We start from the raw sequence: 17,860 nt of genomic DNA on the forward strand, positions 1-17,860 counted from the left end.
ACTCTGTCTACAGGTTTTCCTGAGCAGGATCAGGTTATTTATTCATTGTTGAACTTGCTTGTATTAATGATAAATCATAAAAGACCTTTCTTAACTGGGAAATGGCCACCAAAGAGATTTATTCAAACCAGCAAGACCATTTAAAAACCGTTTTTAAGAGAGTGCATTATGTCTGTTCTTTGAAAAGAGCTAAATGCTGAAGATCATAACCAGTAGATGTTGCTGTTGCTCAGTATGATTCTCCTGCAGTTCCATAAGGTACATTTGACTTTTTTATGCTTTTAAGAAATCATCCTTTCGTATTTTTAAATTAAGCTTCTTATATTGCTAATTGCACTAAAGTGTTTTTTTTATGTTTACCACCAGTTTTCCTCTGAAATTAAAGGTAAATTGAATGTGGGCTTTCAGGGGCTACTAGATTTTTTTCTTATGAGTATTTTTTAGAATAACTAATATCGTACAACTGAAAGGGGCTGGATCCCTAGTTGGGGGTAATTTTTAAAAAATGGATTCATATTGTAGCTTTCTAAATCTGAGTACTCTGTATTTGTTAAAGCTGCACTTGCAAAATGTGCCTGTTTTTAATCGTTTGACAAACAGGAAACATACAAAGCTGATGTTAATACCTATCTCCGGGATGTGCCAATTATCAGTTGAATACATTTCTTTTGATAACTCATATGTATATTTATCATTGTGTGTCTGAGATAGTGCACTATTTTTCAAGTGGGAAAAGGTTTTGTAAATAAAGATTTTTGGGCACAGAATATGTGCCAGTGTGTGTGTTTGTGTGTGTGTGTCTGCAATGGAAATAAAGAAATTTAAAAACAGAATTAATAAGAAACAGTCTTGTTTCTTATTAATGGTGGATACTTCTAAATTTCTTTCTTAGTACTGACCAAAGCTGAACAGTATACTGCTGTGGACGGGCCAGCAGCTAAACTTATTTTAGCTCCCTAAAAAGAAAAAAAATCTGTATCAGTTTAAGTATGTGCTATAAAATATGTTCTCCCCTTTACCTTTTCATCAGACAGCCCTTTACAACAGGAAACTGAAGCCATTATATCACTGTCTTGAAAGCCACCAGACTCCATCGACAAAAACAATCATTTTACTTCTCAAACCACAAGAATTGCTGGTCTACCGCTGCCTCAATCATTCTGATATAGTGGGTTTTAATGAAGTCAGAAGAAAATAAAAATATTTAAATTTCATATTTATTTAATATAAAAAATGTATATTTTAAGGTAAAAAATTGTCTGAAATTATATATATATACATATACATTATATTAACAACAGGGGGCGGTAACACGCTAAGACGTGCCTGTGAAGATAGAGAAGAAGAAGACCGCATGGTAGGATGATGAATGCAAACATTTCTAGATTTAAAATACTTTTAAAAAAAATCGGATTTGCTAATTTTTTATGAGGACTGAAAACTTTCAGTTTATTGGACGTCATGGATTCATACAATGTGATTTGGTGAGTAAGTATAAAGCTAACTTACGTATATTTCAAACAAAACTCCACGGGGAACCTTCAATCAATTAGGCTAAATTATGAATCAATGACGCGTTCTTAGATGTGTCTTATTTATTAATTTAGGATTGGGGAACATACACATTAAGTTATTGTCTCTTTATGCATGATTTCTACATTTGTTTATATGGCTACCAAAACTTAGATAAGATAGTTAAGACAACGTTAGGGGGACGTTCTCTAAAGGTTGTAACGTTAGGGGAACGTTCTGACAACGTTCGATGTAACCAAAAACGAACGTTCCCAAAACGTCAAGAAAACCTTCCGACTAACCAACGCTCAACCAAAACACAACCAAACCTAACCTTCCCGGAACGTTCCCGCAACCTAAAACAAACGTTCTGGACGTTTGTTCTGGACACCAAAAACTGTTTGCTGGGAAAACAGTGCCTGTTCTCAAATTCAATATGTCTGATAATGTTTGCTAATGTGTTTGCACACCGCCACTCTTATTTAAGTGGAATAATATGCAAGTGTTGATGCAGTTTATCATACATATCATGGCAGCAGAAGAACCTAAATATGGTCACATCATGAATCCCAGTGTAGGGAGAATTATTGGACAGGTTGATGTTGACCATACACATTTTTCTCCCTGGCTGCTGTGCAGCACTCTTGTTACCCGGAGTGACGAGGTGTTCGAATGCCTCAGAAGATCTATGATGCTCTATGTGTTAAAGAATTGCTGCTAGTGTGTTGGCATCTCCTCACAGGCTCTGAAAAGCTGGGATTTGGTCTGCTTGGCCAGGCCTTAATCCTGGGCACTGGGTCACTGGAACACACTGTGCCTGGCATACAGGGGGCCCCTCATCTGCACATGTGGTGTGTTAATTTGTATTTGCATGTATATAGTGAACCTATGTGCATGTGTTCTATGTAGCATCCTAATCTATAGCTTAATGCAAGCTGAAGGACTGGATTTTATTAGAAATTATTATAAATTTAAGCAGATCTTGATAAGAAAGCGGGAACGTGGTATTTAACTTTGTACATTTAGGAAATCTGTCTCAAGCTGCAATGTCTGTGTGATCTATGTAATCCTCCTGCATTAATAACACTGGAGTTTTTAGGTGTTGGGATGAAGGACATTGAAGATTGTGAGCATTCTCTAATGTTTGTCTAAATAAATCACTTTGTTCCTGCAAATGTTTACCACTGATTGACCATGAATAATTATTTAGTTTGGCTTGATGCCTGGGGACGCTGTCTGTGTTTTCCCTGTTGGTTAATAATTAAGATCCTTTTAAAGTTGGCCCAAATGTATTTCACCTTATCTTCTTCTGGTTTGTGTTATTATTGTGTTATTGCATACATACATACATACATACATACATACATACATACATACATACATACATACATACATACATACAGTACACATACAGACATACATACATGCACACCTGGACTTAAATTCACACCTGGTCACTTTATCACTTTAACGCTGGACTCAACACTGACACTTTATTAATAATTTATGGTCTTTTCTTTGTTTGTTTGACGAATTTTCTTATTGTTATTATTATTGTTATTTTGTTGTCTTTAAACTGTCCTTTTTTATCTATTTTTTATTCCTTTTTTCTTGCTAAAACTGCTGCTGGAATTTTCAATTTCCTCGTGGGAGTCATCCCAAAAAGATTAATAAAGAGAAGTCTAAGTTTAAGTCTATTATTAGCAGGTGAGATTGCTAATTGATGCATTATTAGGACAACTCGGCTGAAGTTCTCTTATTGTATACGCAAACATTGAGTCATGGGGCACCCGAACATTAACAATTTTATAAAAGAGGTAACTGGATTAACTACTAGTGTTGATTTAAGATCTCTGGCTTTGGTACCAATTGCTGATTGATCGTCTTGTAAATTTAAGAGAAAAGTTATATCTTTTGTGAAATGTACTTCTTTTTTACCTTTGAGTAGAGCTCTGTGACATAGAGGCAGATATTATAACCTCAAACTATCTCAAAACCCATTGCATAAAACTGTTGCTCATGCTAAAACCCAAAGCAATATTATCATATAACAAGTCAGCCGTTAGTTACATCTAAATGTATAAACTATGTAAAGAACATAATTCCCCATTAACTTGAATTATACTTTACTTTGTAATGGACTCCTCTCTCTGTCAGCCAAGGCAGTGGTTCTCAGCTGTGGAGGAATGCTTCGTGTTTTGTTCCCATTACCAGCCTTCCAACTCCTGGCTCTGTCCAGTGCAGCACATCCCATCAGCCCTCGGGCTCGGCTGACTGATCGATAGACCACTTAGCGGCCGTGAGCTACACATCCCAGTCATTTGACCTACTGGAGCTGTGGGAATGGGCACACAATCCAATAAGCATTGAGCCAATGAGACATGCGAGCAAGACAAGCAACTTGAGGAACTTCCCCCTCATTTCAGGATAGATACAGCACTCTGCAGATCAGGCCTGTTTTAACTTTTGTTACACACTTATGGTGAGAAAAAAAGATGTGGCTCCTCAATGAGATATTGATGTCCAGTAAAGACCTCTAGACATCATAGTTCCACAACCAAATTCTTCATAACCAGTGCAGGGAAAGACACAACATAAACTGTAAATCATTCTTTAAATCACATTTTTTTTGTGTCCTGCAGTATTCTAGAATACTGTAAAACCTTTGGCCAGCAACACATAATGTCACCAATGAGCCCAGAGCTGGAACGATTACTCACATGATATATGTTTGAGTCAGTTTTCAAGCAAAGATGTCAAACATTTGCTAGTACCATCTTCTTAAATGTGTTTAATAACTTTATAAATTTATTATAGGATTACAGGATATGTGAATACATGATCTTAGGTTCTTGGGGGGAAAAGGATGGACATATTTCACCAAAATTTGGTAGACTAATCATTAAATCAAGAAAAAAAATAAACACTTATTGAATGCAAATCATTTTTAGCAGTCCAACATATAAATATATCAGAAATAAGGCTACAATAACACGTTTCTAATAAGCAATAGAAAAATGTGACTCAAATTCATGTTTCCTGTCAAGAAGTAATTTAAAAACAAGAAATAAATCTGCCAATTATTATACATGACAATATTATATATAGTTGTGGTCTTGTGAAAAAACCTTTTCTTGCAGATCGGTGCTTTTTTAAGCTAAATCGGAGGCTATTATATGCGTCATGCTTTGTTTTGAAACATCAGTCTGCAGCAAATGAAACCAACAAAGATTAGAGACTTTTTTTACTGCAGCAGATGGAGACAATAGTTTGCAAAGACCTAATCCACGATTACAAACAAAGTAATGTAATACATTCTTGCCAAAAGGCCCACAGAGGAAGCTGAAGTCACCTGCTTTACTACTTTACTGCTGTGAATAAGTGGAAATACGGCTCTATTGCTCTCTGCCTCCTCAGCTTCCTCTCCCTCCCTTCTTCTCTCTATTAAGTCACACAGCGGGCTGTAATTCACTTCCACTAATGCTGCTCTGAAGCCAGCGAGGTACATACAATTATGAAACATTGCCCGGCAACCCTGTACATTTCAACAAACTGACCAATGGAAAAAAAAAAAAAATCCACAGTCTTCATAGATCTTGCACCTTCTGGGTGGAATTACAACCAAATATGTATTGAAGGGTAACACTATAAGTGTTTTAATTTAGCATCTCTTTGTTGTTATTTTGTATCGCGTTGAAGTTTTGCATCTTTTTGTAGTAGTTCTGTATCTTTTTGTGATAGTTTTGCGTCTTCGCGGTATTTTTGTGTCTCTTTGTGATGATTGACTTTGTCACAAGAAATCAGCCACTTCATACAAAGGTTCTTATACTAAAACTGCCTTCCACCTGTGATAGGGGAGGCACCAGCCCTGACTCTGCCCCTGCTCGGTGGGGCTGCCTGACACTTGTTCGGAAAATATAATAACTTATGTGAAGTCAGAAGCATGCTAAATGGTTTAAAATCTATAGACTCGTTCTTGTTTTTGATACCTTACTTCACTTTACTCCGCTCTGTAATTTGATTGCCTACAACCTGATTTGTTATCATCCCATATCCACCTCATGATCTCAGCCGGTGGAGAGGAGGGAGCAGTTGGAGGCCTTGGAGGAGGCTGAGTGCCAGCGGATAATGCACTGAGGCCAGACAGACGATCATATTGATGACTCCTGTTGGCTGAGAGAATGGTGAGAAAGTTGTGGCGCCAGGCGGACATTAGTCTGAGAGAATTAAGCCTCTTACTTTCAGACAAACAGCAGAGATCGGATGAAGCGGACAACATTAAATAAGATTGCAGTTAATATCATACAAAGAGGTGATACCTTCTCTCTCTGTTATTCCTCCCCCGCTTGGAGGTCCAGCTGACCTCTACAAATCCAAAAGAATGTGTGGTGGTAAAACCGCAGGAACACCTTACAGTCAAATCATAGTACACTCAGCAGAGCCTGATCTGTGAGTTTTCTTTCCTTTTTATCAAAGGAAAGATTGACCTGAACATGGTTTTATTCACCCGGTAACTCATACTGCATTTTATTAGATACCTCCCTCAATGCAATTTTAATTCTGAAGCTTAATTCTGAAGGTTAAACACTTCGTTCCAGACACTTCTTGTTCACATCAAGAGAGAGCAGAGACTTTAACTGTCTTCCTCGTGGAGAATTTGTTCTTGTAAGACATGTGGCTGCCGATGCACTAATTGGTGGTCGCTGTGATTAAAGAGCTTCTCTAACGAGTTGAATGATTTGCCATTCCAGGATGAAAAAAAACCCAATCTAAAGAGTAGCCAGTGTATCCTCTAAAAGGCTATTATTGTTTATTAGTCCTATAAACAATAATGTCTAATAGCGCCTTTAATTTTGGCTCACCAACTACATTTGCTGTTGACATTTTCCCACTATGTTTTGGCACATTTGCCTATTGTACTTTCTATAGAGAATACAATGATTTATGCTCTCAAATGGGCATAAAGCTGTGTCACAGAATGGAGTTTATTCTGGACACAAGCATTTGCTGAGAGATGATTGCAGTTCCCCAGTATCTTAAGTACATGATCTTTTGGCTGAGTTCAGCTCTGTTATGTTTTACAAAAATAATTGTCCAGACTCTTTGATATGAGCTCAATAAAGAGGGCAGAAGAAAAATCTTTTGGGATTCTTTTTATTTATTTTTTAGCCCAAAATATTTACATTTCAGTTATTTCTATTTTGTCGCTCTGCTCACAGGATAAATGAGAGAAAAGATGCCATAGGGACTGATGTGAAACAAAGTTAATGAGGCAGACTCACTTCACTATTGGCCACCATGTCGGGCTTCTGCTGCGCTCTTAATAGTAAGTAAACATTTGGTTTTATCATTCTGCAATACAGCATCATTTTGTAGTACAACACATCTGCAGAATAATGGCTCCAGGAATATCCTGCCTCTGCCCTATTACTTGATGTCAGCTGCTCTGTCCTTCTGGAGCAGACTGAACACATACAGACCCAGGTAATGACCTATTTGTAGGGCCAGAAGACCGCTTGGACCTCCTGCTCCACCCCTCACCATGGGCATCAGGCCGGCCGTTGCTGCTCCCCTGAGGAAATTGAAAGCAGATGCCTCTGAATCAATTTGGCCAAAGACTCATAACGACCTCTGCTGTAATTAGTGGGGATGTTTGGAGTGTAGACACTCCTTCTGTTGTAAAATAGTAAGTAAGAACATGTAGTCATGCTAATATGTTGTCACAATCTCCACAAAAGACTTCCAATGATAGAAACACAACTGTGAGACCACCAGTTGGCGATCATCAATAACAAAATCATCTACCTGTAAATTGTTTTTTTTAAAAATAAAAATACTAACAAAGCATAACACATCATTTCCGTGTTATGTTTAAGAATTTGTGCAGTTAGAGAAGATTAGTATTTTGATATTGTTTTACTAAATGTGTAACATCCATGTAAGACCTGTTACGGACTACTTTTAGGTCCTGAGCATTATGTAACATGTTAATTAAAATAAAATAAATACAAGTTTTGTTACATTGCCCACAAAGCCATTACCTGACCAGTTTGGGATACTGACCTTATTTTACCTTTTTAATTTGACTCAAGCATGTACACATACACCAATATGAAAAATACAATTTCATGGCTCTGCATCTTCAGGGCATTTTTGTGTGAGCGGCTTATTTTTATCTTGGTGGGGGGTGGGGGGGCACCCAGGCACCCAGGCACAAAGACAGACTGGAAACACCCCCAATTACTGTGTGTGTGTGGGGGGTGTGTGTGTGGGGGGGGGGGCATGGGCCACAAACTGGGAGACAAAGAGGTGGGCTGTCACAACCTTAGCTTCAGTCCTGCCAGGCTCAGGGAGGAGGGGGAGGGGAACTCACTATCAGAGGCAGCCGATCCGATCCAATTAGCCGCCACAACATGTTGGAGTTGAGTCAAGCTAAGGCTTTTGGGAACAGTGGTTATCCTATCTATATCTACAGCATCTTTTTTTTTTTTTTGAGTAACAGAGCAAACAATCTGTTTTTCTAAAAGCTAAACCCTGGAGATGTTTGAAAAACCAGTGAGGTCATTTCAGCCATTAACCATTTGAATGAAAAAAGAAAATCAAATATGCAACTGCTTTCCCATATCCACACCGAGACCAGCAAACAGGCTTTAAACACAACGATCTATTATCACCTCATAAAGTTGATTTGGTGAAGGTGTTTGTGGGAAAACTGTTTCCATTTACACATTTTAAAGACACAAAGAAATCTGTTTTCTTTCTTGTGTTTAAAGCCTGTTCTGCTGGTTAGCTTTCATGTTGAGTCGTGTTTCTGTCCACCTGACGACGAATTTTAAATCCAATATTTACGCTCTTTGTGGCTCTGTTTTGGTCTCCACCAACTCCTGAGAAGTAATATCCGTCTCTTTAGCTTATAAATGCTAATGACGCTTGTTACTTTCACTTGTTAACGATTCTCTAACTTTGTCTGACAGCTCTTTGGCACAGTGGGCTTATCGTTAAAAACAGCTGCTTACTGCAGCTGAAAAGAGTATTGAGGGTGAATCAAAACAGTAAAGTTGTGATCGGAAAAACCCAAATAGTTCACTAAAACATGCTAAAATGCTCAGTAGATTCAAGAAACCGATGAGATACATTTCTGAGGGACCCCCTGCATATTGCACATGCATCATTTGATCCATTGTTAATATACAAATAGCAGCTGTAATGTTATTTTTCATTGTTGTATACACTCAGTTGCCAGTTTATTAGGTACACCTAGCTAAAACTAATGTAATCTAAACAGTCCTGCAGTCAACCCTAACCTTCATGAAGGTTATAACGTTCAGTTTTTGTTTAAATAAATGTAATTTTATGTTATATTTGTCCCGTCTGTGTTAGAAAATCACAACTTGGCAAACAAGTAAAGAAAATTGCTTATTGTGCAGCAGACGGAAGAGTCTTTTTGAATTCTCGAAATAGCTTAAAAACATGATGATAAATGACCCTCTTGGCTTTTTTTCAGATTAAACAAATGCTAAAATCTGTAATTTAAATTTAATGAAAAACCACAATGTGCTCAAACTGGGGCTACGGTATCTTTTCAGCAGCAAAATACCAGCCCTTCTATAAAATTCTTCATCCACTTATGTTACGGCCAGAGAGAGCATCACAGATGTAAGAGGAGGAGGCTGGTTATGGGAGGGGCTGAGAGAGGGAGAAAGACTACAAGAGGCGGACACTCAGCGGCAGCAGGTTTGTGAGAGCAGCAGAACAGCGGACGAGGAGGAGGAAAAAGGAAGGAGGAGGAGGAATCAGAGCGAGAGAAACAGTGTGGCTGCAGTCAGGAGGGACACAAACACAGAGAGGAGGAGACACAGAGAGAAGAGAAGGTAAGAAGGCCATATTTGTCTTTTTAACGCCTTTGTTTCCAGTGTGTAAACGAGGTGTCTGATGCTCTGCTGTCCAGCGTGTGTGTTCCTTTTCTTCTCTGGTCTGCCAGCTGATGGCATGCTGTATGTGGGGAGAGCAGGGTGCCGTAGCACTGCAGAGTGATGCAGAGAGATGGAGGAGAGCGAAAGAGGGAGGGATGGAGGGCCGGCATTATGCTCTACAGACATGAGGAAGTAAGAATAGAGAGAATAAAAGGAGGGGAAACTGAGGGAAATCAACATCTGCCTGTGCTTTGCTGTGTAGAAGTGAGAGGGTGGGTGTAAGGGATTGGGGAGTAGGGCTTAGCATTAACAGAGTGACAGTGTGCTAGAGTGTGTCAGCTGTTAAAATTAATAGTTTTCTCTCCATGTTTGAGATGATAGAAGTTTCTGTCAGACCACACCCTCAGACGATATGATGGGGGGTTTTGTGGTTGTGTGTGTGTGTGTGTGTCTGTCTGTGTGTGTGTGGGTCTGTGTGTGAAAGACATGTTGGAAGCTGGCCAAACATACTTAGTGTTGCCTTCCATTACTGTAAGGGCAGTGGATTAGCTGTGTGAGTGGTGTTCATTCTTGAGGCAGCTAGGAGTTGAGCCAAGGTGCTCTATCATGTAGTGACCAAGATGACTCTAGTGTGCGTGTCCGTTTATGTGCCAGTGTTGTCTGTACATGCATATTAAAAAAGGTGCACAAGGCTGCACTAGTAAATACTTATGCCAAGGGCCGTCTGCTCCTCGCATCAATTCTCGGTTTAAATTTCTGTCGTTCGATGACTTATACAACAATGTATATAAAATGTAATATCCTCCACCGTATTGTAAAAGCACATAGCTTAGAATGGGATTTTATGGTCTTGAAGGAGGGACAGGAGCAGGGTCGACCCTCGTCATCAGTCATTGTAAAATAGTCTCTGAAAGACAGCCTGCTTAGAACAGCTTGATCAAGCATTTGTTGTTTTACCATGTAGATGCCAAGGCGTTTTTCACAGAATTGCAGACAATGCATTTTCATAGAGCTGTTATGACTGAGAGGGTGTTTCTGATGATCCCTTTACCCATACAGGCAATCGCAATAATCACGCCAGATGGTTTTGTGTTGATCTTTTAGAAATACATAGAGGGCTGAGGTACAATCTAGCAGCACATAAACAACGGACCTTGGCATCAGACGTTTCCCCATCACAACATATGTTTACATTCAAGTGACAAAGCCCCCAAGCAACTGTAGTGAATATGCCAAGATAAGGAGGAAGTCGGGTAATGGTATTTATACTATATTCCTGCAATAGAGAAAGCTGCAGTTTCATGACTTCATTTTTATGATCTTTAGTTACTACAAAGAACTGGTCAACCAACATCATTAATTCACGTGAATGTGCACAACAACTTTCTTAAGCCCAGTGGCGTTTTATCTGTGATCATTGTGAGCTATCTGCGTGTTCGGCTACTTTGTATACAGCGGGTGTACACATACACACCAATTGGCGTGTTATTCCGAGAAGAACATGTTATTTTGAGAAGAAAGCTACGGTTGAGTTTAGGAAAAGAGTAACCGGTTTGGTTCAGGAAATGAAGAAAGAGGCAGTTGAGTTTAGGAAACATGACATGCGGGACACGATTCCCCCTTTTACCCATCCACCACCCCGATCAACCTCCATACGTGGATTTTGCTCTTTCATACTACTTTCTATGGTGATTGTCCCCTAACCTTAGTGAAGTAGTTGTTTAAACCCAACCCGAGGCCTTTCCCAAAACTTAATCAAGTCATTTTTGTGCATAGACCTAATCAAACTTTTTCCATTGTGTAGTCATCATAAAATGGATTTCAATAGTGATTTGTTGTTTTTGGAAGCAATTTATAAATGCTGTTGTTTTGCTGACATGATCTCAGTTTGTAATGTGTTGCTCTGGATGGCGGTTACAAACAACATATTTTTTCTTTTAATTTGGAGGACAAACGGTGTTACCAGCAGCTTGTCTTAATGTTTTATTTCATGTGAATACTAGTTTACTAGAGGAGTGACTTAGTAGTTGTAAGTGTGCATGCTTATTGTGTTTCCATAACAATGTTAGGGAATAAATCTACTGAAATGGCCGCCATAACAGTTGAGTGTGATGTGTAAGATGAGAAAGCAGAGGTTAAGTCATGTCTCTCATGGCTGTATCAAAGCAATAGTTACCTGCTCTTTTTTGCCAAGTGCAAATCAGAAAGCATCAAAACATTGTTGGGGAGGGTAATACCTTTTAATCCCAATCATTTAGGATGGTCATAGTAAAATGTGTTGATGGTGAAGGGAGGGTCAAGTCTTTTTTTGACTGAAGACCCCAAAATTCCCCCGGTAGCCGTTAAAGGTCCCATGGCATGAAAACTTCACTTTATGAGGTATTTTACCAGTGATATGAGCTCCCCCGGCCTGCCTATGCAGGGGCTAGAAATGGCAATAGATGTAAACTGAACACTAGGTATCCTGCTCTACCTTTTAAGAAAATGAAAGCTTAGATGGGCCGATATGGAATCTTGCCCCTTATGACCTCATAAGGGGCAAGATTACCAAGGTTACCTTTACAGTTAAAGAAATGGACCAACAGATCCCGTTGCTCTGGACGGACACCAGTGAAGGATATTTTATATTTAGGAGCATTTTATACATTTTCGTGTTTCTTTAGAAATAATGGACAAATAGAGTCTTTTAACGCTTCCCGTGTAACAAAATTCACCCAATAACACTAACTAATAGATTAAGGCAGCGATGGTTTCGCCTTGCAAAAGTAACGTTACATTGCTTAGCCTCTGTACCATTATTTCCTAAACTTGGCACAGCTAACTTCGACTCAACTAGGGCTAGCATTCATATTATTTATAACCTTATTGATAAGCTTACTGTGGTAAGCTATATATTTGCTTTTTGCTAAGGCTAAGTTGACATTTAAATTTGAAAAACCCAGAAAAGAATTTAGATGGACTCTCTTTGGTTGACTCACGTACCCTCACATCTTGTCAGATGAACTTAAGAACCCCTCTACTGTCACAACCTTTCCTGCCCCACCTTCATTCGTTCATTTGAATTGATTTTAAACTTATATAATTTAACACTATTTTTTATATACAAGTGGATTTTGTTGATATAGTTAAACTGTCAGTGTTTAGGTTGGTTTGGTCGGGGTGACGTTTGTTCTACCACTACTTGAAGCTGGATTTCTTAACAAGTTTTCGATTTTTTTTTTTTTTAATTTAATATATCTTACTGTTTAAACTGTGCTTTTAATTTTAGCCAAAAGTAATAAACAAATTATTGTAATAGACAGCTAACTTTTTGGACCACTCTGGTAACTATTTTCCTCACACTCTCAACACGTCTATATTTCTTAATCAAATCACAATGTATTTCTTTTGTTATTAGTTGAGCTACTTTACAATCTTGCCACTTACTCCGTGGCAACTGCAGAACTAGCCCCTGGGGTACAAGTACCTCCCCTTAATTACTCAATTGACAGAAACTATATCAGCAACTATTTTCATTATTACTTAATCATTTAAAGAATCCAGTTGGTTCTAGGGCAGCAAAAAGGATTCTTGTAGTTAAGGGCAATTCACCAAGAGCAAAATCTGGAAAAGATTTCAACTTCAAAGACGTGCAATTTACAAATAAATAGAACCGAGAACAGGAGCTAATGCTAACATTGGAGATTCTGAATCCAGAGAATGTTTCGTATTTTTGCTAGATAAATGATTTCAGGATTTAAGTTCTTATTGGATGAGGCCTCAAAGGAACTCTGGGAGACCCCTGTGTTAAGAAAAGGCAGAAAAGAAAGAGTTCAGGAGAACGCACTACCAACCAAGAGTTCAGTACTATAAGACCAAACTGTTTATCTATGGATTAACGTGCACATCAAATGTGGATGAACAACACTGCGAATTACATTCAGTGTTATTTTGGTTTACAAATCTCTTATTTAACATGGGATCATGTTATTAATGCAGCGACAGAGGCTGATCCGTTTGAGTTTCAGCCAAATGTGTCTAGATGAACGCTGTATGACGAAGGCTGATCAGCTGACTTCTTCTGACCTCACCGGGGCTCCGTCATGTTTGTGTGATCTGCAGCTAAGCTTGTAACTAGATTTGATCGGAAAATGTCTCCATAAAAAAAGTGTGATGTGTGAGTCTATTTCTGGATCAGTGACATTTTGGTGATTTGATGTTTATAGTTGTGTTTTTGCAGTGACGTGAGATGGCAGAAGTGTGGTGCTTTCTGAAGGCCTTAGGGAGCATCTGTGAATACATTTATAGGAAGTCAGAGGGTACAGAATAAGCATTGAACTCCTGATATTGCTGGACTCATGATGGACAGTTTAAAACAAAGGATCAAAATCTTTGCCGCAACATCAAAGGTTTTGTCACCGGCGACTACATTAGCCAAAATGCAATTTTTTATATTTTATTTATCCTTTATTTAACCAGGTTATACCCATTGAGATTAAAAATCTCTTTTGCAAGGGAGACCTGGCCAAGATAAGCATCAAAATTACATCACATCATTACATACGTACAAAGACACACACATGAAAACCAAATATGCACTTACAATTAAATCTCAATTAAAACATTGACATGTGAGGGAGTCCAACTCAAAGCTTCTCATTTTCAGCTTAAAAATACTCAAAGGATCCAATTTACTAAGTTTCAAGTTCTTCTGCAGCAAATTCCACGTAAAGGGAGCAGAGTAAGCAAAGGCCTTTTTACCCAGCTCAGTACTGACACGTGGGACAGAAAACAAGACAACAGCCTGAGAACGGAGAGAGTAATGACCAGTACTTTTTTTCATAAGAAGTGAACATAAATAAGATGGAAGCGCACCAAAAATAGCCTTATATATAAATGTATACCAATGACAAAGCCTTTAAAGATTGGTAAAATATCAGAGTGAACACCATCATGCTTAATGCACTGAGTTCTGTCACTAAGATAGTTTGAGAACCAAGAGACAGTTTTCTTTGAAAACCCCGATTTAAGAAGCCTAATCTTTAAAACATCATGATCAACCGTGTAAAAAACTTTTGACAAATCAATAAAAAGAGATGCACAGTGCTGCTTCTTGTCATGAGCAACAGAGATATCATTTATACCCTTCATTGCAGCTGTGATGGTACTATGTTTTTTTTCTAAAACCTGACTGAACTGGGGATAAAATATCTTGTGCATGCAAGAAGTCTTTCATCTGATCACTCACCAGGGATTCAAGCGTTTTGGCCAAAACAGACAAATTAGAAATTGCTCTATAATTATTTAAGTTTGACGGGTCACCCCCTTTCAGTAATGGGCAAACATATGCAGATTTACATATTTTAGGAATAGTGTTGCTCTTTAAAGTAAGGTTAAAAAGGTACGTTAGAGGCTGTGCTACACAATTGGCAGCTATTTTTAAGAATTAGGGTTCTATAAGATCAGGTCCTGGTTTTTTTTCAGGAATCAGTCCTTTTAGTGCTTTTTGAACGTCATCCACTGAAAATGGAGCAAGATTGAAGACACTTGTAGTGACTGGTACATCTCTACAAGATGTCACAGTATAAGGACAAGCAGTGTCAAACAAAGAACCCGACTGAATAAAATGCTCATTAAAATGATTCAATATCTCTAGCTTGTCATAAACTACTACAGACTCTTTCATAATAGAAGAAGGAACATTAATACTATCTTTGTTAGGAGAAAGTAATTTTATAGCCTTCCAAAATTTTCTGGGGTAATTTAAAGTATTAGTAGTGGCTGACAGATAAAAATCTGATTTTGCTTTCTTAATAGAGGAAGAACATTTGTTTCTTAGCTGTCTAAAAACAAGCCAATCAGACGAAGAGCCCGAATTTTCTTGCTTTGGCCCAAGCTAAATTGCGGTCATGAAGAATATCTCCAAGCTCAGAGGAAAACCAAGGATTATCCCGCCCCTTAACTCTAAATCTCTTTATTGGGGCCTGTTTATTTAGTACTTGCAGAAAACTATCCCGGAAAAAGATCCAGGCTGACTCCACATCGGGAATCAGCTCTATTCTACTCCAGTCACAATTAAACAAATCATGGCAAAAGCCCTGTTCATAAAATTTTTTGAGATTCCGCTTACATATTACACGAGGTTTACATTTAGGCAACTTAGTATTCCTTACAGCAGTGATAACGCAGTGGTCACTTAGGTCATTGCAAAAACACCAACAGCAGAAAATTTGTGTGGAACATTAGTCAAAATTAAATCAATTAAGGTGGATTTCTCATGGCACTTAAGATTTAAACGAGTGGGTGCAAATCGGCCACCGACAGTTTGGTCCAAGATTCAAGTGTGTTATGCTATTAACGGCTAATACAGCCTTGAGCCGCCAGCCTCAAGCGGCAATGAGGAGCAGGCTACAGAGGTCTGGTGGGCTCACTTCTTTCTAACACCGCCCTCCATAGGTATTTATTTATTTATTTTCAAACTAACATTCATCAGCCTAAAAGCCATTCTACAACTTTCTTCACACATTTAGTAGTATTTCTTAAGACCCTTTAAACAGACTTTGATGTGTACAGTTGATTGAGGTAATTTTAATAGAATTAAGGCAACCAATGCAATCCTTTGTGAATCTATTTGGATCTTGCCTATAAATGTTAAACTTTGGTGAACTTTGGCAAAACATTTGCGTTGCTGATTAATTACAAACTGTCTTGACAGTGCTGAACTTTATGGCAACTGACAACTGGAGAGTTGAAATGTATCTCATAAGCTGTGTTGAACCATCCAATTTCATATAACCCTGCTCCGCCACTCTTAAAACTACTTGGCATTGTTTAATCTACTCCTGCCTTATGTGTAACATGTATATTGTATATGCGTTCATCAAATTGTGACTTTGAAAAATCTGCAGACATTTTCATAATTTGATACTTTAAATTAAATGTATCAAATTAATACATTTTAACTTTTTTTCTCAATGAAAGAATCACACTCCCACCCTCACTACAGTCTTCCTTTGATCCTAGCCCCATAGAAGTGCTCCCACAATATTTCTTTCTGATGACCTCAGCACAGTGATGTAAAACAGCTTAGAGGATGATGTCAGTCTCCCAGGACTGTTAACTGACTCAACTGCTGCAGAGGGAGATGTAATGAGCCACATGATTTGGATTGTTTCAAAGCTGCACTTTCTACACGCCTACAGTTAAGTTTTCAAAAAATGTATATTATTTGGCTTCAGCTTTGAGCTAATCTTACATGAATTAACTTTTTTCTCTTCAATGGCTATTGTATTCTTCATGGTGATTTTGACATCGTTCTTGGTGAAAATAACAAAGGTGCTGATGTTGTAAAGATTGGTGAAAAGATTCCTCTAATCCTTCATCAAAGGGTCATGTTACATGTTAAAAGCCTGGATTTTGGGAAATATTTGTTTAACATCAAACCCAGAGTCAGGGTGGTCCTCCTATGTCATCAAAAGGTCAGGAACCACCCCGGCCAAACGGTGTTAGAAATAAAGATTTCATTTTATTTTATTATTTATCTCAAACAATAAACAATGTTACAAAAGAGAAAAAAAAGGAAGAACAAAATAAAACGCAAACAATCAGAATTTAACAAAAAAAAAAACACAAAAAAAAAAGAAGAGAAAGACTAGGCAAAAGCAAATAGCCTATATGGTCATGTTATTACCAAACAAATAAGTATGCAAATACAGCATACAATCTTTCAGGTCTTACAATAACTAACAACAATATACAACAATGCCTTTACATAAAAATTCCATTCCAACGTTTCGGATGAATTAAACTGTGTTAAAGAATGTTAAAGAAAGAGATCTAATGAAAAGTCAAGACTGTTTAATACGTTGCATTTCTGTACAGTCCTCCAATTAGGAAGAAGACCAATCCATTCACACTACGGCTTTAATATACTGTATATCTACACTTTGCACATTACAGTGGGAGACATTAAATCTTATCTTTATTTGCCCATTCATTCTTCTCTATTCCACAAATTCCCAGTATGAGTGGGAGGAAATGTGGGAGGGGTTATCTTTGCTGAAGATGGTTGTTGGTGACATAAAAGTAAAAAGTGAATAATAATAATAATAATAATAATAACAATAAAGAGAGTGTAGCACTTTACCATTCACCGAGACGCTGTATTGATAACGATGTTTTTTCACTGTTTTAAATACAGTGAGGTTACATGGAGAAAATCCCAGCCAATAAACAACAGAATAAAGAGACTTTCTCTTGTGTGTTTCCACTGATTCCCCTGACAAACATAAAGAACAAGCGCTGCTTCTCTCTCCGTTTTCTCCTTATCCCTCCTCCTGGCTCTGTAATATCCTCTCTATCCATTATTCATGTGCTCATTGCTGTCTCGGTCTGTCTCTGCTGAGGTTAATCATATTCAGATTATGTACCATCAAAGCACATGATACATTTTTTAA

At 38.0% G+C, this 17,860-nt stretch overlaps 1 protein-coding gene and 1 long non-coding RNA gene across 6 annotated transcripts in view; both read left to right on the forward strand.

The window, feature by feature from the left end:
• The first annotated feature begins 1,329 nt into the window (after nucleotides 1-1,329).
• LOC117958527 lies at nucleotides 1,330-5,930 on the forward strand. Its single transcript, XR_004659746.1, has 4 exons — nucleotides 1,330-1,357; nucleotides 3,670-3,994; nucleotides 5,584-5,696; nucleotides 5,865-5,930. It is a non-coding gene; the product is annotated as an uncharacterized LOC117958527 (long non-coding RNA).
• A 3,105-nt stretch (nucleotides 5,931-9,035) lies between these two features.
• mpp3a (membrane protein, palmitoylated 3a (MAGUK p55 subfamily member 3)) overlaps nucleotides 9,036-17,860 on the forward strand; it is a 28,461-nt gene continuing 19,636 nt past the window's right edge. For 2 of the 5 annotated variants that reach the window (XM_034894655.1, XM_034894658.1), the window contains exon 1: nucleotides 9,037-9,383. The gene's annotated coding sequence lies outside the window, so the exon portion shown is untranslated. Of the gene's footprint in view, nucleotides 9,384-9,493; nucleotides 9,618-17,860 lie in introns of all 5 variants that reach the window. The other 3 variants (XM_034894656.1, XM_034894659.1, XM_034894660.1) reach the window with 3 other exon arrangements.

This window comes from Etheostoma cragini, chromosome 15 (genome assembly GCF_013103735.1).
Source record: "Etheostoma cragini isolate CJK2018 chromosome 15, CSU_Ecrag_1.0, whole genome shotgun sequence".
Classification (NCBI taxonomy): domain Eukaryota; kingdom Metazoa; phylum Chordata; class Actinopteri; order Perciformes; family Percidae; genus Etheostoma; species Etheostoma cragini.